Below are 21,714 nucleotides of genomic sequence, written 5' to 3' on the forward strand. Positions count from 1 at the left end.
TCCTACTAGGAAACATTAAGCATTACTAAACTTCTTTTAAAGTATTGTTTTACATTATAAAATATAATACAATGTAAAAAAATTAAGATGTTAAAAAATCATAATTAAATAATACACTATGCAAAATGAGTAAGAAATAATATAGCATAAATTTATATATATAATATTTATAATATTTTTATAAATAAGAGGTTGTCTGTTCCTCTAATATTCTTTATTTATCACTCGGTTTTGTTTTTCTTTTGGAAAGAGAGGACAGAGGGAGATAGCTGTGGGGACCTTTGCCAAGCCTGAGCTGGGCCACAGTCAAAAAAACTTTGAGGGCATCATTCAGAAAAATGAGCTTGCAAATAATTTTTCTCAATTTCCTCCCTTTTTCTTGAAAGATGGTTTGAAGATGAATGGCTGAGTAGAAAACATTTTCAGATCCCCACATACGCAATGGCAGAAAAGCTCCAAGTGTGATATTACGAATATGTATTGTCAACGAAGACAGAAATATTTGCATTGTCTACCCAAAAGCACAATGAGCACATGGGTCAATTGTATTTTCTTCTCTATGTATGATGTGCAGAATTTCCCTTCAACAAAAGAAGGGAGGAAAGAAAACTGACCCTGCATCTTAGGCCTCTGCTCTATCATAAGGAGAGGAAAGATACTCAAAGACGAAAACCAGCAGGACGTGGCATTTGACTTGCATGCCTTTAGGAGAGACGCATAAACAGAGAAGCTCAAAGGAAGGCAGAGAAACCAGGATGCCATGGCTGATTATGTCCTTCCAACAACTGCAACTGTGCCTCAGTTTGTAGGGAAATTCGTTCCCCTTCATGGACCCTGTTCTGCGACCTGCAGAATGCTCCAGGCTGCAACCTAGACAGGAAGGTGTCCCATATATGTTTGAGTTCCATCTTGGGGATCTCATGTGATCTCTGGTGTGTTAGTGAGTGGGCAGGGCCCCTGGCTCCCAGCACTAGCCTCAGTTACATGAAGAGTCTGAGTCCATGGTGGGATCTGTGCCCACCGATTTCTCACCAACCCAGAGGCAGAAAGAGACTCAACAAGTGTCTTGTATGGAATGGCAGTGTCTTGTATCTTCATTGATTAGTTGTTTGAAAATTATAAAATCTGGCTGGGTACAGTGGCTCACGGCTGTGATCCCAGTGCTTTGGGAGGCGGAGGTGGGAGGATCCCTTTAGACCAGGAGTTAGAGACCAGCCTCGGCAACATGGTGAAACCGTCTCAACATGGCTAAATAAAAAAATTAGCCAGGCGTGGTGGTGCACATCTGTAGTCCCAGCTACGCAGGAGGCTGAGGTGGGAGGATAGCTTAAGCTCAAAAGTCCAAGGTTACAGTGAGCTATGATTGTATCACTACACTCCAGCCTGGGCGACAGAGTGAGACTTTGACTCTTAAAAAAATTATAAAATCGGCCGGGTGCGGTGGCTCACGCCTGTAATCCCAGCACTTTGGGAGGCCGAGGCGGGTGGATCACAAGGTCGAGAGATCGAGACCATCCTGGTCAACATGGTGAAACCCCGTCTCTACTAAAAATACGAAAACTTAGCTGGGCACAGTGGTGCATGCCTGTAATCCCAGCTACTCAGGAGGCTGAGGCAGAAGAATTGCCTGAACCCAGGAGGCAGAGGTTGCGGTGAGCCGAGATCGCGCCATTGCACTCCAGCCTGGGTGACAAGAGTGAAACTCTGTCTCCAAAAAAAAAAAAAAAAATTATAAAATCTATGTTTGTTATACAAGAATTAGAAATTCTAAGCTGTATTAAAAGGAAAGTATCACCATAATCCCACTACCAGGGAGTGCCAAGGAGTACTGGCACTGTTCCTCCAGTCCTGTGTCTGTATATGCCTATACGCCATTTTATACCCATGCTGGCTATCAGCCAGAATTCCCCAGCCTCTCACACTGCTGGAGAGGCTCAACGCTGTTCTGTGCCCTCCAGAAGAAGTCTAAAGTCCTCCCCAAGGCTTCTGGAAATTCCATGGGGTCTTCAGCCCTTAGGATCACCCTGCCCCCATGGATTTCTATAGCTAATTTCCTTGTGTTGTTCTGTATTTCATGAACTTAGATAGATGGTACATCTTTCCCTGGATTTCTACCCTAAATCTCCACTCACACAGATCATTTACTGATGAGGTGGACCTCACTGAAAATTTTAGGAGGGAGTGGGGTTGGAGTTGGAGTTAGTCTGAAGCCACAGTAGCAGCCAAAACATCCGGCATCTTTGTGCCCTCCAGGCAGCCACTAGGCAGAGTATCTGTGACTTCTTCACTCTGGGAGGCTTCAGACTCACACCTCCAGGCTCCTGGCTTCCCCCTTGGTTCCATGCCCCTCCCCCAACCATCCGCACCACCACCGGCCCCCAAAGCATCTCTTAGGTTGCTCTGCACGCCAGTCAACACTCCTCCTCTATGGTCTTCCTTCTAATGCAAGTAAGAGGCTTATAAAGGACTTTGTTTAAATAAGGACTATTCTTGTAGCAACTGTTACAATAACAAAAATCCTGAGATCATACTCTATATACATTCTTTATCCTGTCTTTTTAAATTGAGCATTATGTTTTTAGCACTTTCCCATATCATTAAATATTTAACAGCACTGATTTCATCAAATAGATGCACCATTATTCATTTCACTATTCCACTATTTTTGGGTATTCTTTGCTTTGGGGAAATTTATAAAACAGAAATTATTAACCTGAGGAGTACGAATATTTCTAAGGTCCCATACTAATTGCCAAATTGTCCTCCAGAAAGGTTATGTCAATTTGCACACTCCCCAGCTGTAAATGAGAGTGTCAAGTGACTTTATTCTTTAAACAGTTTGCTAATTTGACATTAGCTGTGGAAGAGACTATTTTAGGGCAGTAAAGTATCTGGTCAGAGTCACAGCCACAGACAGCCTGGGGCTGGGAGGGAGCTTTTGGTCTTGGGGGACTCCAGGGCCCTGGGGCAGTCGATAAACCTCCCAGGACCTCTGGTGCTGATCCATATCCTGGTTCCCACTCGATCCTATGCTCAAAGCAAATTCTTCTCCCAAGCCCTGTGACTTTTCCTGGGGTAGCTCTCATTCCACCTCTATCACCAGGAAGGACCCAGGGGCAACTACCCCTAGCTTGTCCTCAGCAGGTCTGGGTGGCTGTGGGCAAACTGACCTTCTCCCCTGCTCAGTAGGGAACTGAGCTTCTGGTCCCACCCAGACTCAATTCTCTCTCTCTCTCATTGTGTCAGAGGTGTTTGAACCAGAACAACTCCATCTTAAATAGGAGCTGGATAAAATAAGGTGAGACCTCTTGGGCTGCATTTCCAGACAGTTAAGGTGTTCTAAGTCACAGGATGAGACAGGAGATTGACACAAGCTATAGCTCATAAAGACCCTGCTGATAAAACAGTTTGCAGTAAAGAAGCCAGCTACATCCCACCAAAACCAAGATGGCCGTGAGAGTGACCTCTGGTCGAGCTCACTGCTACACTCCCACCAGTACCGTGACAATTTACAAATGCCATGGCAACATCAGGAAGTTACCCTATATGGTCTAAAAAGGGGATGCATGAATAATCCACCCCTTATTAGCATATCATCAAGAAATAACCATAAAAATGGGCAACCAGCAGTCCTCGGGGCTTCTCTGTCAATGGAGTAGCCATTCTTTTGCTTCTTTTCTTTCTTAGTAAACTTGCTTTCACTTTACAGACTTGCCCTGAATTCTTTCTTGCATGAGATCCAAGAACCCTCTCTTGGGGTTTGGCTGGGGACCCCTTTCCTGTAACAACTGGAGTTTGGAAGAGAGGAAGAGCCTCCATTTCCCCACCACTCCATCCCTCCAGCAGAGAATATAGGTCTCCTTTCCCCCTTTCTAAAGGCTACAGGAGCTCACACTAGCAGAGCCTCAGAGCACTACCCCTTCTCCTTTTCTGAAATGAGAGATGTCCAGGGAATCAGAGACATCTTTCCCCCTTCTCTCTGTTAGGACGTTGGTGAGTTCTGCTTTTCCTACTTTGTGAGCAAAGCACACATGTGCACAGCCAGCAAGCCAGATGATTTCTAAACAAACTAAAAATACTGCCTTATCTCAGAGGCCTGTGCTGAAGGAACTTGTCTGGGGTATCGGATGGACCTTTACAAATAGAAAATCCTTCCATGTTACCTGCTCTTACACCCCATGGCTTCCTCCCCTGGAACAGAGCAAAGGACCTAAGGACCTGGGGTGACTGGAGCAAGGGGCCATCAGGGTTTCATGATGCTGCATCTGATTTGTCCTCTTCTCTAGATTCTGGACAACTCCAGGGCAGATCCTGGAGCCTGAGCCCCAGTCCAGGGCCTGGCACATAGAAGGCACCCCACAAGTGGTGGTGGTTGATGAGAACACAGCAAAATGGGAATTCCTTGGCTGGTACTGTGCAGGGGATTGAAGCCAGCTGCCTAAGGGTTATGATATCCCATTTCCCTGTCTGGGTAGGAGAAACCCAGGTACATGTACACACATGTCCACTCTGTTTTCCTCTCCTTCCCACCCTGAGTCCTTCCACAGTGTCCCTGGACTCGACCCTCCTTGGGACATCTGCTGGGGCACTTTGACTGCTGTAGAATGGAAGAAGATCAAGCGCTCTCCTGTTCCAGGTCAGGCACTTTGGATTTAACCTTGAGGCAGAGGCTCAGCTGCCCTGACAACCCGCAGCTCATTTCTACAGCAACACCTCCTGCAAAGGTAGCCCAGCACGTCCTTGGCCACCAGCTTCCTGTGGTGATAAAAATAGCTGAGGCCCCGCAGCTGCTGAATGATGAATTCTGGAAGGAGATGATTGATTCTCACAGCTGAGTCTCGGGGTCAGCGAGCGCTGTGCAAGTGGAGATGCCGGGGTGAAGGATGGGGGCTCTGCTATAGATAGAGCTGTTGACAGAGTGATCCTGGGCTTCTCCCCACCTGAGGGGAACACAAACTGAACTAATGAAAAGGAACTGCAAAGGGCTGTTGGAAATGATGCAGACGCGTGCATCCTTTGCTTTCAGGCCATCTTTGACCTTTTTGGAATGTGCAGTCATTTCCCTTCCTTCCTTCTGGCACAAGATTCAAAGTGGGGAGAGAGTGTTCATTTCCAGGGAAGGCAATCAGGTGGTAAAGCGAGAGGAGTGCCTGCTTTCCCTAAAACAATGGTGAGGAACTGTCAGGGCTTATGAAACACCACAGGGACACCAATGTCAGGCAGCAGCTAACAGCCTGGAATTAAAATCTGCTCCCTGCTTGCTCAGGCTGAAGGAGTGCTCCTGCTGGCCTTGCCAGGGGACTAGCCTGTGATCTGCCATGGCTGCTCTATGATTAATCACAGTGATCTAAGGTTAACTGTGCACATGAAGCTCCTGACCAGCTCCAGAGTAGCTTGCAAGCCAGTGCCCATGTCACAAAGCCATTGCAATTGCACTGTGTACAAGTAAACAGCTGGGTCTGTGACATTGCACAGCTGGACTGGATCTGGGCAATTCAGAGATATCGCCATATGCATTTACTTTACAGTACATATTTTCTAGGCAATCTATCCCCCAGTGTTCTATAAAGTAATAAGAATAAGGTTTCAGAGAAAGGGAGATAGAGAAAAGTCACTAGAGAATGGGGAAATTAAGAGGCAAATGAGAAAGGATATGTTTTCAGATGAGATTATTAAAAAGATGATGAGTTGATGAGGTGACCAAAGAGAAGATAATCCAGAGAACTGTTGCTCCCGAAGAGAAGACTCTGTGTTGTAATCAGAGCAGAGAAAAGGGGGGAAGGAGACCTACTGGTTTTCCTGAAAGAGACAAAGGGGAGACCCTGCAGGGGAGTCTGGGTAAGGACAACAGGCTTGAAAACAAAGCGGACCCTTCCTTTGTCTTTACTGGAATCCTATGAAAGGCATGCCCTGAATGCCTTCACTGCTTTCTCTCTGTCCTTTGCTCATTATCTGCTCCTCTGAATTACATCTTAGCAGCTCCAAACCCTTTCCCAGGTAGTTCCCCTCTCTCCCACCCACTAAGGTATCCTGGAGTCACCTCTGCCTTCATCAGTGCCATTGGGGATGCAGCATGTGTAACTGACTCCACATGCTCTGGTTATTCCTGACTGTAGACGGAGTTCATACAGCAGCTATCTGTATGCTGCCTCATCATGCAAAATTTAGGGTCAATGCAAAGGAGAGTAACAAGAGATGAAGGGTGCGGAAATGGAGTCAGATCAGCTTGGGTGAGGTAGGGGGCTGATACTGTAATTAGTCTGGAAAAGAGAAGATTTCAGATAACCCTACAGGTTGTCTCCAGGTCTGTCCCTCATATTTGTAGGAGACAAATGGAGACCGCTTCTCTTCGAAACTCCTATTCTGTCCCACTGCAAGAGGTGTTGCCCACATGTACGTGTGTGGACAGCCGAGACTGCACACCCAAGCTGCATCTCCACACCCCATCAGACAACTGCCACTTGGCCACTGCTGGAATCTGGGAGTGCACATCAGAAACATGGGTCATCTTTCAGAGGACACACCTGGCAAGAGGCCACAGGCTGGGGTCATTGGACAGGGAACCCCCAGCCTGTTACTTGGAGCAAGTTCTAGAAGGAGCGTCGCTGGGTCCAGGAGGACACGTCTCCATGGCCCCACTCACTTGCCTTGCTCATGGAAAGTGGTATGAACCAGGAAGGGCTAGAATGCAGCCCCCCAAACGTGGAGCCTATGAAAGATACCCCAGTTGCCAGGATCTAAGTCTGGTGCTGAGTATGACATACTCAAGCTGTCCAAACTGGATGCCAAGTCTGCTCCTTCCTCTACATTCTGCCTCGTGAAAGCATCCCTTGTCTCCTGCAGGGGAACCCCGACAGCCTGGCCTCAACCCCTCACTTCTCCTCTTTCTCCACCTCCAATGCAGCATTCAGTCCTGCTGACTCCAATACCTTCAGGCCTCCAGAATCTTCCCTCTCTCTCGGCCCCTGGCTACTGCCCAGTGACAGTTCTCGCTGTGCCAGGACGGATTGCTTGGCCTCCTGAGTTGAACTCTTCACCTCCAGTCTCCACACCACCAGTCCAGCAATCTCTCCCTGGGGTAAATACGACCTTACCTCCCCCATCCTGCCTAAAGCTCTTCAGGGGCTCCCTATGCCAATGGGATCAAGCCCAAGCTCCTGAGCCCAGCACACAAATCCCTTCATAGCCTGACCGCTGCCCCTGGCCTCTGACTCTCAAACCTTGTCAAATATTCTTACAGTTAGTGCAACAAACATACCATTTCCCGCCGCTTTGCTCACACTCCTCCCTCTCCCTGAAGGGCCTTTTCTCTCCTGTCTGCCTGGTCGATGCGAACTCATTTTCTCCCAAATGGAAACCTTTCCAATGCTCCCTACTCTCCCTTTCCTTCCCAGGTAAAATTGATTGTCGGTAAGCTGAACTGAAGTCTGTATCATAGCAAATAAAATATTTTCTAGCATTTAATTGTTCACAAATCTGTTGAGTTTTTTTTCACCAGACCATAGTCTCTCTAAGGCAGGGGCCACATTGTTCTTGGCAGCCCTGTGCCTGACACAGGAATGTGGTGAACTGAAATGGACAGTGTGTATCTCATCAACGCTGGTCGCCACAGATCTAATCCTACATTGATGAGCATGTGTCATTTTTTGTTTTTACCAGATATTGTATATGGCAACACTTTCTAAACAATGGGCAGAAACTGATCACGAGTTCCAGGCATCCATGCCAGACAGGGGGTGTACTTAAAAGGTGCTCGGCCTCGCTGAGAATCCTGGCATCACCAGCAGCTGGAAAGGCACCCAGAGCCTGCAGCAGTTCCAAGCCTGTGGACTTTGTGTCTCAGATGTTAGGGTTAGCTCAGGAGGAAAGGCCAGTTCCTCCGGCCACTTGGTTCTGCATCCCCTTCTCCCACAGGAGGAGCCGGCAGGGACTTCTGGTTCACCTTTGGAAGGGAGGGGGAGGGGAGAGGGCAGACAGGTATGAAACCTCCTCAGGTGTTCAGGGCCCAATAGGCAGCTCTTCTACTCGTGACTCATCAAATGGGCTAGGATGCACCCAGGACGTGAGACAGCCCTGCCCTGCAAGGGCACACACTCAGCGCAGAAGCCAGGGCAGTAAACCAATGGGACCAATATGAAAGACCTGCCAAGAGAGAGGCAAACGCCAAAGGGTTGGCACAGCCGGGAGGAGACTTCCACCCATCTCCTTCCTTGCCTCACACAGGGGCCTCTGTCCCCCTGTTCTCTGCTCTTCTCTCTGCACAAACTGCCCGCGCTGTACCACACAGCCGGTTCCTTTTCGTCCTCAGTGTCACTGAAATGTCCTTTCCTAAGAGGCTTCTTCTGTCGCCCCCTCTACAGCAGCCTCTCTACTTTAAACGGCATTATTTGCTTCCAGCTTCTTGTTTATTTCCTTCAAAACACGAATCAAACGAACCATCTTATTTATGTGTATTATGTCTCTCATCCACGGCTCCGTGAGCGCAGAGGCTGTATCCATCTTGTGTTCTCCTGTGTTGGCAGCATCCAGGACATAGCAGGGGCTTAATAATTGTTCAGTAAACACATGAAGAAAGGAAGGGCTCTTGTTGGTTCTCTGGTGGTGAGAGGTAGGGGAGATGTCATGGAAGTTTTCTAGAAGTCAGGACATTCAAGGAGGGCCAGGTAGCATTGTCGAGTGTTTGCCAGATGGAAGAGGCATTGCAGGTGGGTGAGCAGGGATGTGATTCTGAGGGTGATGAGGGGTGGGGGCAGGGATACACGTAGCCCACCTGGGGAGGTAAAAGGGGACAGCTGCAGTCCCTTTTTTGGGGGATTGCCCCCCTCCTTGCTGGATAGGACAATGAGGTAAATTATTAAAGGTCCATGTGGACACATCTACCCCTGGGGCACACCCATCCAGGCTAAACAAAATCAACACAAGCTGAACAATTAGAACTCAGAGAGCTACCTGAGGGACCTAACAAGGACAGCAAAGACATTCAAGTGACCTCAGATGATTCTGAAACCTGGGAAAAGGACTCTGCAAGCCCAGGCCATCTGATCATGAGATGCATCTCCTGACTGCCTCTGGCTGTTCACAAAGAGCTGGCCAAGGACATTCCGGCTATGCCAGGCCACCGGGCTAAGTTCCCAGGGATAGCAATCCACTGCCACTCTCCCCCATCACACCCAAGGGAAGCACACAAAATAGGCCTGCATCCATGGCCTGGCGGACACCTGCCCCTGGCCCTCTGGGACAGTGCACTGTGTCAGCTGCCAGCAAAACAACCAGCAGCTTTGCAATGGGCCAGTGGGCAGGGCTGCCATTGGCAGAGCCCCCGTGATTTACGACACCCAGGCTTAGTGCACCATCAGGGAGCTTCCAGGTAGAATCTCCAACCTCACTGGGCAAGGGCTCTCCCCTCCAGTGATTTATAGAGCCACAGTGAGCCAGTTGTTTTTTTCCCTTCCCCTCCTCTCCCTCCTCCTCCCAGGACAAATGGGTTTCACATCACTGTGGGCACCCTGGTCTGCAATGACAAAGACAAAGAGGTTCCACTTGTCCCTCTGCCCCCTGCACCTGCTGTCAGGGGATGATGGTTATCGGTCAGCAGCCACATCCATTTCACTGGCACTTTCAGCTCTTTATGTGGTGCCTGGGCCACAGCACCAGCCACAGGGCTCTCTCAATGGCTTTTCTGGTTGCCCAGATATATTGCCCATCTAGAATAGATCTGGCTCTAAACTACAAGGTCAAACTTTCCTTTTCTGACCTTCCATCCTTCCGTCCTCCCTCCGTCCTTTGTTCCATCCAAATCATCCATACATCTTGATTTCTTGGCATGAGACTCCAGGGGCTGGGGCTGCCTTCCATAGGAAGAGAACACTCCTGAAGCAGCTGGTGCCCTGAGCCTGCTTTGTTTGTGTTGCACGATGAAGGGCCTTGAGCTTTTTCAAAGTCATGTCTTTGCTCCAAGAGGTCACAAATGAAAGAAGATGGCTGTCTATCTCTCTGTTATTCTCAGGTGCCCTCGCATTGCTCTGGAGCTACATCAGGGCAGTGGTGTCCTCAGGGTCGGGGTCGGGGGGTGGGTAGCAAAGTCACAGCCAAGAGTGGGAGAGAGACTGAGAAACTCCTCCCAGCCTCACCAGCTTTGGGAGTCAGAGGAGGTCCTTGGCAGAGAGCCTTCACTCACTTATACCAGCAAAAAGCATTTGGGAATTTACCAGGAGAGGCTGCCATCTATGGAAAATCACAGACAAAATGCAACAACCAGTCACTCTGTGAACTCCAGTCCCTTTTCCTCTGTTCTGCATGGGGAAGGGGGAGAAAGAGTGAGGAGTCAGTCAGGCACCAAGCCCGCCCACCCTCACCCACAGCAGCCCCTCCTCGATCCACTCAAGAGAACTGATGTAAGCCAGGCTGATTGTGTCAGCTCCAAATGCGGCAGCCAGCAGCAGGAGGACATGTCAGGTTTTTGGGATGCCAGGACTGCTTCTCCGAGGTTACCAGGCTGCTGCATGTGGCTTCATCTTTCTGTTCTCTGGTGGCCTCATGGCCTTCTCTAGCCTGCCTGTGCACAAAACTGTGCTGGAAACTATGGGATGTGTTGGAGCCCTGTTGGATGTAGGTGAGGCACCATTTCAGCAGCCCCTGCTCTCAGGGTGATGGCATATTGTGGGTGATTAGTAATATATGCTAGCATTTTGGTGTACTTACTCTCTGCCAGGCACTGTGCTAAGTACTTTACTTATATCATCTCATCGAACTCTCTCAGCAACCTGTCAGGAGCACATTATTGCCTGATTTTTGCAGATGAGGAAACTGAGCTTTAGGAAGTTTAGATAATTATCCAAGATCACATACCAGTAATAGGGAGAGCCCAAAACTGGACACATGATTTCAATTCTCGTGTGCTTAGTAAGTTGTACAGCCTTCTATGAGGGTTATTGGGAATTCAGATATTTAAGGAGCACAAGGTAAATTAGTCAAAATTCCAAACAACAGTTAAACCCAGGTTGTTTAGATAAAGCATCTTCCAGAATATGGGCTGAGACAAGGCAGAAACACACCAACCCTTTTGATTCCTTGGGTAACTCTAAGGTAGCCACCAGCTACAAATGGTTTATTCTGCTTATGAGAGGCTCAGAACATACCTCTTAGCCTCACCTGGATTTAAGTGGCTGGGATGAGGCCTTGAAAGCAGGATCCCAAAGACACAGACATCTTTGGGGGGCCGCCATTCTGCCTATCATGCATAGGTTTTCTTATTAGTCTACATGACAGCCACATGAGGTATGTATTCTGAGATGGCTTGGCCCTGTGTCCCTACCTCAATCTCATCTCGAATTGTAATCCCCACGTGTGGAGCAAGAGAGGTAACTGGATCATGAGGGCTGTTTCCCCCATGCTGCTCTTGTGATAGTGAGTGAATTCTCTCAAGGTCTGATGCTTTTATAAGTGTTTGTGAGCTCCTCCTTCGTTCTTCTCTCTCCTGCCTCCTTGGGAAGAAGGTGCCTACTTCCCCTTCCACCATGACTGTAAGTTTCCTGAGGCCTCCCCAGCCATGTGGAACTGTGAGTCAATTAAACCTCTTTTCTTTATAAATTACCCAGTCTCAGGGAAGTTCTTTACAGCAATGTGAAAACAGATGAATACATATTCTTATTATTCCCATTTTGCAGAAAAGGAAAGTGAGACTCAGCTACTCGAGGGTGAGGGGGCTTAGATGGGAGAATCACCTGAGCCTGGGAGGTCAAAGTTGTAGTGAGTCATGGTTGTGCCACTGTACTCCAGCCTGCGTGACAGAGTGAGACCCTGTCTCAAAGAAAGAGAGAGAGAAAAGGAAGGAAGGAAGGAAGGAAGGAAGGAAGGAAGGAAGGAAGGAAGGAAGGAAGGAAGGAAGGAAGGAAAAAAAAGAAAAGAAAGAAAAGAAAAAGAAAAGTGAGGCCTTCTGAATTTGCATGACTTGTGTAAGGTCATACAGCTAGTAAGTGTCAGAGTCACGGTTTAGACACACATGGTTTGACTCTGGCATCCTGTACTGTTTCATTATATTTTCCATAAGATATTTACTACATAACCCTTCTGTATTTCATTTTTTTAACCTCATAATATATTTTGATCATGTTCCTATGTGAATACACATCTGTCTACATTATCTTAATGGCTGCACCAATAATGGGGTAAGGATACAAAGGGTGAAGTCCAAATTCTTCTGCTTAATACTCACATGATCTTATTGCTTTATGCCTTCGTAAAATAAGAACAATAGTAATAATACACATCACACATTGTTGAAAGACTTAAATAATGTGCATAAATACAATCTGTAAATCAAAACAGACCAAAATCAAATCAAAATCGAAACTTCTGTGTAAGTCATGGTGGTCACTGTTATTACTAACTAAATATAAATTTCAGGTTCAGAAGACTCTCCACAGATTGGGGTATTGCAGGTAATGGACCCACTGTTATGTGGATATGCTCAACTTCTAGAAATTCAAGTGTCATTTGTGCCCTTATCTTATATGTTTTACTTTAATGTAGAGTTTGCATTTAAAAACCTGTTTATGGCTCCTCCTTTCCCATGGATTTCAGTATGTACCAGTTTCTGACTCTGGGACTCAGAGCCCTTCTTAGCCTAAATACCCCAGCCCAACCCCACCAAAAGGTGAGCCATTCTTTTAGCCCATCCTCTACTTCCACGCTTCCAGGCCCTCCCCTCCTGCTACTCTTAAGATTACCTACTTTGTGTGTTTTCCCTTCCTTTCAGCTCAGCCCCCTCTCTGAGTCCCCTTCTTCCTTATGTTCCCATGCTGGGCCCGACTCATCATAGGCATTCTGTCAACACATACTGCCTGGGTGGGACCTGCCAGGGTCACAAGGCAAAGCCTGCAGTCTTGGAAGCTCTCCTTCATGGTTTCCTCTTTCATTGAGGACACTGACTTCATAGAGCCTTGCCCTGGGATAGTTAATGTTTGAGCACATTTCTGACCTTATTTGAGAAAAGCCCCACAGCTTGAAATGGAGCCACCACTATTTTTGCCCTCCCTAGATGTCCTCTGTGTTTTCTTCTCAGCTAAAGAAGTATAAGTTCCAGCAGGGAGGGGTCATGAGCTATGTGTATTTGCATCCACTTCCCACTGATCCTCACCATGGGCACACAGGTGGGGTGGATGGAGTCGAGGCTCCACGGATCATGGCACTATGGTTACTGGTTGGGGTGGGTTGCAGCATATCACTGAGAAAGATACCACTACCTGCTCTACTCGCCATCTCCTTAGGGCTCTTCAGCACTCAGAGAGAAAGACACCTGGCCATTGTTTTCAGTCCTTGAGCCAACGAAAATAAAGCTGCAGGCTATTGCTTAGGCTGCAAGGCTCTGATGTGCCAGTGGCTCAGAACTAACTCACTGGAAGCCCTTATGCTAGGGGATTGAAAGATAATGAAACATGTTAGACCAGGAGTTGTCAGACTTCTTCTGTAAAGGGCCAGATAACGAATATTTCAGGCTTTGCAGGTCATATGATCTCCATCACAACGACTCTGCTGCTATAGTGTGAGGGCAGCCACAAATATGACATAATCAGAGTGTGGCTGTGTTACAATAAAACTTTATTTACGAACACTGAAATTTGAATTTTGCATGATTTTAATATTACAAGATAATCTTCTGACTTTTTTTTAATTATTCAAAGCTATAAAAGCCTTTCTTGGCTAATGTGCTGCAGTTTGCTAACTTCCGGATTAGACTACCAAAGGGGACATTTTATTTCCTTCATGGAAGGGCTTCTCAGACAACTTGCCTCAGAGTCTCTGGGAGGTGGGGTCAAGGGTGCGGAGGAATGCCTGCTAAAAGTGCAGGTTCCTGGTTCCAACACCAGAACTATTGAACCAGATTTCCAGAACAGCCCGGGACACTGCCATCTTAGCAGACTCTCCTAGGTGACTGTGATGCCCACTAAGTGTGGAGAATCATTTTAGCTGAAAAGACATTAAAACTTCTCAGAGAAGCTTTTTATTTTGGTAGAAAAATGTGGCCAGCAGGCTTGGTGGTGTGTGCCTGTAGTCCCAGCTACTTGGGCGGCTGAGGTGGGAGGATTTCTTGAACCCAGAAAATCAAGGCTGCAGTGAACCATAATCGTGCCACTGCACTCCAGCCTGGATGACAGAGCCAGATCCTGTCTCAAAACAGAAACGACAGCAACAAAAATGAAAGAAAGAAAAATGAGGCCAACAACACGACAGTGCTTCCTACCTGAGCAGGCTCTTTAGGATACTTTTGAGGGCACGTTGTGTTCTCCCATTTTTAAGTTGACTTCAGTCTTCCTCGATCTCTGAATGCTGTGTTTCCAGAGAGAATGAGCAGAGAGCAACCCAAGCCTTTCTGGGGAGATGTTGTCTCCCCAATAAAAAAAAAAGAGTGCTCCGACCAAGAACTCTATCCTTGCTTGGCCAAAGCCTCCCTTCCAGGAGAAAAAACGGGAGACACATTGCTATGCGGATGCGGAGAGGGGGAACATCTGATATGTTCCAGGAGCTGCTTCTAGCAGGGACCCCTCTGCCCTCCATGCCCACCCGTTACCAATCACTGGTTGGCATTGGGTGGGGGGAGTCAGCACCTGTAACCTACTTTCCAAGGCCTGGTGATTTCTGTCTCCCATCAAAATGGGCAGAAAGGGTATGTGTGCTCGGAGAGGGGCAAGTGTGTGTATTCTTGTGTGTTAGAAGTGAGGGTCTGCAGAGTGCAATGTCTGTAACTTAGTGGGTATAAAAGCTACACATCCCTTCTCTCAGGCAGGGAACACATCAGGAGTGCAGACACCATGGAGATGGGTGTGTATGGGAGGCAGGGCTTTGAAGGGCACGGATGCTTTTTTTTTTAAGCCAGATTTTCTTTGTATTTAAAAACAATGCTCAGGAGACTTAGAAGTTCCAAAGACCTGAAGATATCAAGGTTCAATGTACAGCTACAACGAGGTGCTGGTGATCAGTGGCTGAGTCATGGAAGGCTCTGCAGTGCCTTGGGGACTTCTGTTCTTTTGTATCACTGTTCTTTCATCTTGGCCTCATGGTTTTCTGCTGGTTCTTGTTGACTGTAACTTTACACAGGGCTGTCACTCCAGTAGGGACAACACCACCAACAACACACCTGTGGCTATCATTGTTAATCCGGTAGAGAAAGCCACAGTCAGAGGGGTCGGGTACAACAAAAATGATTTCCGGAATCACAGTTGACAACCCTAACCAGGTGACAAGCATATATTCAGAGCAAGACAAGCATCGGAGCTCCCGTCTTCCTGGTAGTCCCATCCATGGATAAGCTTGGACATGTTGGTACCTGATTTTTTGCTGGCACAGCAGGTAGCTTTTTTGTCAAAAGAAGGTCAGGAATAGTTTCCCCTGTCTATTGCTCAATCTGAATGTCCTTACCATTTTTCTCCCTTGCTAAAAGAACCCCAGTCTTATTATGGCATCTAGCCTTAATGAAGATGATCTTGTCACAGTGATATGCAGGTAAATGTTTGCCAACTGGCTTTTCAGGAGAAAAAACCTGCTAAGTAGTGTTTGCCAATTCCTGTAAATAATCCGATCATGGCCAATTTCAAGCTACCAACACAATGTCACTAAATGCAAGGCTAGGAGGAGATGTGTACTACCAGCTTGCACAAGCTGGTGTGAGCTAGCTCCAAACCAAGACTGCCCCATTGCCACTTAGAGACAATAGTCAGTCATGGTCATCCCATCTGTATTAGTCCATTTTCATGCTGCTGATAAAGATATACCCAACACGGGGCAATTTACAAAGGACAGAGGTTTGTTTAATTGGACTTACAGTTCCACATGGCTGGGAAGGCCTCACAATCATGGCTAAAGGCAAGGAAAAGAAAGTCACGTCTTACGTAGATGGCAGCAGGTGAAGAGAGAGATCGTGCAGGGGAACTCCTCTGTTTAAAACCATCAGATCTCATGAGACTTACTATTACAAGAACAGCATGGGAAAGACTTGCCCCCAAGATTCATTTACCTCCCACTGGGTCCCTCCTTCAACACATGGGAATTCAAGATGAGAGTTGGGTGGGGACACACCCAAACCCTATCACCCTCTCACTCCCAGTCATTGGCCTATGAGCAGAAAATATTCTGGACTGGGACCACAACTGACCCCATCATGAAGTACAGCACAGAGACAGGGAAGGACTGGAGGCCTTGGGAATATGCTTGAGCTGCTGAAATAACCAGGTCTCGCGGCACTTTATATTAGGACTTCTGGTAACATGCATTCAGAAAAATTCCAGATTGTGCAAGCTGGTGAAGTTGGGGTTTCTGTTACTTGCAGCAGAAAGCTTCTTGACAGGTACACCTTCTCTGCACTGATCACTCAGAAAGGAAGAAGCAAGCGTGTGTGAGTTACTACTCTGCCATTAGCGCCTCACCATGGCCAGGAACAGAGCGGAACTCCAAGGACTCAGAGGCAATGGACCAATAAGTCAGCGTTCCATGGCTCATTATCTTCCCCTGTAGATTTTCCAAAGCCCATTTACCCTGTGAAATGCCTCAATTTTCTTTGTCACCTGTCTCACTCCAGGGCTGCCAGCACGAGTGATGTAGGGCATTATCAAGGCTTCAGCAACAGCGTGTGTGGCTGGAATTTAAATGAATTTCATCAGCATGATTAAATACTTATTACATGAGTCAAACATACGGGCTTCATTAAGCTAGTGAACTCCCAGAAACCTCCTCTTCTGTTTATACAACCCATCTGGACTCTCAGATTACTTTAAAGAAATGGGATAATGGAGTTCGATATGACAGCCAGGTCATCTTTCAGCATTCTGCTCTCAGAGGAAACTCATCTTCCATTGCTAACTCTGGCCTCCCTACAATTGGGTGCAGAGGTTTTTTCCATCTGCTTCTGGCCGCCGTGAAAGCCTGACATGATGCTGAAATTGAGACTTTAAGAGTAACTTGCCAGGACATGACAGGCATACTTTTCTCATTGAAGCATGGAACATTGTCTAAAGTCATTTGCAAGCACAAACCTTGGGCTTTTACGAGGAGGGCACACCTTGAAAGCAAAATAAAGGGCAAGGTTTAATTAACTTACCGGGCCCTCTGTTAGTCGTTATTAGAAGCTCTTTATCAAATTAAAGGCCTGCTGGGAAGCCAGCTGAGTGCCGAGAAGCAGTGACATGCGTTAAGTGCCAAAGTGGGTTTTAATTGACTGTTTAAATGAAGGAAAGCTCCCTGCAGTGTGACAGACACACATCGTGGGGTGTGTGCCAACACACACGCACACGCACACACACGGAGCCCCAGGCAGTCTGGAAATCACAGGAACGACATTTTTGGAAAGCCAACATCCCCAAGCATAACCACAGCCTACCAGGAAGGGAGCCCTAAAGCATGTGGCATTCCAGGCTCAGTAAATGCCATAGTTATTATTTCTGATAATAATAAGTAACAGAGATGTAGCAGTAAGGCGTTTGAGTGCTGCCAAATTTACATTGTCCATGGGCCAGCTGAACTGCCAACGTCTCTTACTCTTGGATTGAGCTTGGGATTTTGTTTTGCCTTTTGTGTCATTAAGCCACTAACATGTAAAATGGGGACATGAATACTACCCTATGAGAATGTTATAAGAGATTTACACAAAGCTCCTAGCAGTTCCCACCATGTACTGAAGGCCCAAAATGAATGGTAGTTATTTTCACCAAAGCATTTCTACTGTGCTCTTTAAAAAATTATTAGAGATTATTTATTCCTCATAGCTCCAGTTAGGGTGAGAGGCACTACAGCGTGGTGTCTAAGAGCACAGTCTTTGGAGTCAGATTGATATGGACTTGTGTGCTGGCTCTACCATATCAGGGGGCCTTTCCGAGCCTCAGGCTCCTTTTCTATAAAAATGGGATACATTCTACAAAATGGGATATATCATACCTTTTCACATAGGTTGCGAGCAAAAGTTCATTGAGTCAATCATAGGTGTGGGTTATGGGGTGGAATCTTAACAACAGAGGGCGGCAAGGACAGGGTTTTTAGGGATTAGGACACATTCAGGATACACAGGAGAGCTCTGCAGTCAGTCTTCTGCTGGTGATCACCTCTTCAGAAAGTTAGGGCTCCCCCATCATCTAAGTATGAACATATTTGATGCGGAATAACTCCATTATGCAGCTGGGACAAGAGGCCAGGCCTCCAGTGTCATCTGTGGCTTATTTTACTGAGAAAGTTTCTTATCAGAGTGAGATTTTCAACTGGTGAGGAAAAAATTATTCCAAAACCACTGTTTTTTTAATTTCAAAAAGCATGTTTTGGTGTTTTTTTGTTTGTTTTAGAATTGTATTGGTACTCTGAGCTTGTTATTTTAAAAGAAGCTTTCAATTGAAGTTTTTATTATAAGATCAATATCACCCAGGTTTCTTTACAAGGATGATGTGCAGCAGCCGCTGTAACTTTTGGCTTCCTGTCAGCATCATAATTTGGCGTAAAGTTATGGGGAGGTAACAGAGAGGGAGGGGAAGGAGTCATGTGACAAGAGAGGGTGGTGAGATCTTTTGAAGAAGTTAGAATCCGTAAAGAACCTCAGCCTACAGCTGCTGGTGAGGAACTTAAAATACAGGACTGTGGGTCCTTGGAGCCATTTTGAATTGGGGGATGTTTTCATAAAGGCTGCAAAAATAAACCTTCCTGGATGAAAGCATGAGGCTACGTGCATTTAAACACACGCCCTCTGTTCCAATAACACCGCGATTCTGAGCTATCCCCGATGCACCAACAAGGAAGAGAATAAACTCCTTCATTTCCCAGCATCCTTGCTGGGGGCTTGGAGGGACAGCTCTCACTCAATTTTCCAGCCTGGCAAGGCTTTGAACATGAAACTGAAGTGTCCCACGGTGCTTACAAAATGAGCCACAGCAGGCTGATGTCAGGGCATGGATTCATGGGCTGCCGGGGGGTTAATATCTCTTGCAATTCCAAATAAGAAAAAAGCCTGCATTCTTCTTCATTCCTCCCGTTTCACACATCCTTGGCAGCTGGGTTTCCCAATGCTTCATTGAGGCCAATGTGCGTGAAGGAATGGATCAGCAGGAGCGGGCCATCAGGCGGCCATTTTAAGCCCTTGGCCTCCATCCCCACTCCCTGCGCTGGGGCGAGACAGACAGGCCTTTGTGTGCTTGGAGCCGGCTAAGCCAGGATGTGACTGCGAGCTGGAATCTGACCTTTCATGGGCTCCAGCACCTGTCAGAAAAACGAACAAGCTTGGGGTGTTTTTTCCGCTCCGGACTTAAATGCCAGTTTTGTGACTCCCTCACAGTGGAACGGTGCCAAGGCAGTTGTGGTCAAGTCCAGCTCTCTGAGGAGCAGACCTGAGACATAAGTGATGGACGGCCCTGCCTTGCTGAGGCCTAGGTAGCTCTCGGCCCAGGATGAATTCAAGCCGAGCCCAGGACTTCAGTGCTTGAGTTAGGAAACTCAGCAGATCAAAACGGCCACATTACTCCGGCACCCTGTGGTGCGTGTGTGTGTGTGTGTGTGTGCACGTGTGTGGGTGTGTGTGCATGCATTCAGCGGTGGAACAAAGACCCAGTCACGGTGACTCTGACATAGGTGGCTGTCCATCCATCAGGGGTGGGATTATGGATCAGCCTTGGCACCGCCCCCCGCCACCCGTGCCCCCATCTTGGCCTGCTGAGGCAGTCATATGATTATGAACATACTGTTCGATCTTGGGTTGGACCCTGCCATTTATAATCCACAAGACCTCAGTCAAGTGACTTAAACTTTCTGAACCTCAACTTTCTCAGTGATGAAATGGGGATTTAAATGCCTTATTCCAATGGTGGTTGTGAATCAAATGAGATAATATATACAAAGCACCAAGCATCTTGTGTAAGCACCTTGGAGACAGTCAGTAGCCACCCTTTCCTCCCCTGTTGCAGGGCAGGCTTAGGTTGGAGGGGAAATGGGGGTGTCAGTCACTATTGATATTCGACACACTGCTTTGATCATAGAAGAGGGGCTAGCTCAGCCCATCACAGTTTCAGCTGTAGGAAGACAACTTTCCTCCTAAGGGTGGCCCCAGAGGATGTGGTGTTCAGGGCTCCATAGTGGCCTGGCCTTTGGCTGGGGTTGGCTGTAGCTGCTTGAAGGGGCTGAGGGCCTTGGTGTGGACCTGTGGTTGGTGCACTTCCCTGTACCCCAGGTAGGTTCAGAACCCTATAGGTGGAAGGAAGCTAAAGCACACCCATGCCTCAGCACAAGGAGCTTGTCCATTTGAGGTGAATATGGCCATTGCCCCTGTGTCCTTGGCCCCGGGGATCCTGCCTCTGCCCCTCATTTCACAGGATAGTGGTCCAGGGCTAAGAAGTAGCAGCTGAATTGGAAGACAATGTCTACAGGTACACAGGTGGCAGGCCCAGAGCTCGAGACGTGCAGGAGATGTCAAAGAAGAAAATTAAAAATCGAATCCTCATTCTCAAGGCTATTGATAATTTAAAAGCTCATAAATATTGATCACATAAAATCTGATTTTAGGATCACATGGAGTATAAACAAACAAAATTGTATTTTAGATGTGAAGTTTGTTTCTTTGACTTTACATCTTGTGAAAATGGCTGGATAGATTTTTACCAATTTTGAGGGGGGTGATGAGGGTGACAGAAAATGTAGGCTCTGCCATAGGAGACAGCTTGAAAGATAAGTAATCATCCACCGGAGGGAATGAAACCGAAACCTAGTGACAGGTAGCTGTGCCTGGCAGGCAGGGAGGACTGGCCCTCGAACTAAGAGGCTGGGCCAAGAAAACAAATCAGAGTGGATGAGCCCCACGTTGGAACGTGGTTGTTGATTTGCAACAAGCTGCTTCCGACAGAGCAACTCTGGGTAGTCAGCTGCAAAGTGAGGAAAACAGATTTATTTGTTTAACTGTTCTGAAGTACAAACTAAACCAGTTAGTACACACAAGTAGCCTACGATACTATAAATGTCCATTACCTTTATTTAGTTTAACTTTCCTTCCTTCCTTCCTTCCTTCCTTCCCTCCCTCCTCCCTTCCTCCTTCCTCTTTCTTTCCTTCCATCCTTTCTTTTTCTCTTTCTTTCTTCTTTCTTTCTTTTTCTTTCTTCTTTCTCCCTCTCTTTCTCCTTCTCTCTCTTTCTTTCTGTTCCTTCTTTCTTCCTTATTTTATTTCTTTCTCTTTTTCTTCTCCTTCCTTCATTCTTTTCTTTCTGTAGAGATCGGGGGGGTCTTACTATTCATTTGGTGCAAAAGTAATTGTGGTTTTTGCCATTACTTTCAATGGCAAAACCCGCAATTACTTTTGCACCAACCTAATATTTTACCAAGGCTGGTCTCAAATTCCTGAGCTCAAGCGATCATCCCAAAGTGCTGTGTTTACAGATGTGAGCCACTGCACTCAGCCTAGTTTAATTTTTAAAAGATATTATTACTTGTCTAGACTATGCATTTTGTAGCCATTTTGTTACTAGTGTTTGAAACAGAGTCTGCAGTATGCCAAACACTTCCCTTTTAACGCATTGCATTTAATGATCACAAGGATTCTTCTACAGGGAAGCTTCTGTTGCCCCCATTTCACAGATGAGGCTCAAGGAGATTGGGTAACTTGTCTAGCATCACCCAGCTAGTAAATGGCAGAGCCAGGGCATAAACCTGGGTCCATTTATTCCAGAACCCGAATTCTTCACCAAACTGGGATGTTGCCTTTTC

The 21,714-nt window shown here is 46.9% G+C and overlaps 1 protein-coding gene across 4 annotated transcripts in view; it reads left to right on the plus strand.

The window, feature by feature from the left end:
- Positions 1-21,714, plus strand: part of SLC38A6 (solute carrier family 38 member 6) — a 138,392-nt gene that overhangs the window by 106,844 nt on the left and 9,834 nt on the right. Inside the window, exon 18 of one of the 4 annotated variants that reach the window (XR_010342050.1) lies at positions 387-3,072. The exons of 2 other annotated variants lie outside the window; for them this stretch is intronic. The gene's annotated coding sequence lies outside the window, so the exon portion shown is untranslated. Of the gene's footprint in view, positions 1-386; positions 3,075-21,714 lie in introns of those variants that run through there. One more of the 4 variants, XR_010342054.1, reaches the window with a different exon arrangement.

This window comes from Aotus nancymaae, unplaced genomic scaffold (genome assembly GCF_030222135.1).
Source record: "Aotus nancymaae isolate 86718 unplaced genomic scaffold, 86718_ANA_hifiasm-v0.15.2.pri h1tg000011l, whole genome shotgun sequence".
NCBI lineage: Eukaryota > Metazoa > Chordata > Mammalia > Primates > Aotidae > Aotus > Aotus nancymaae.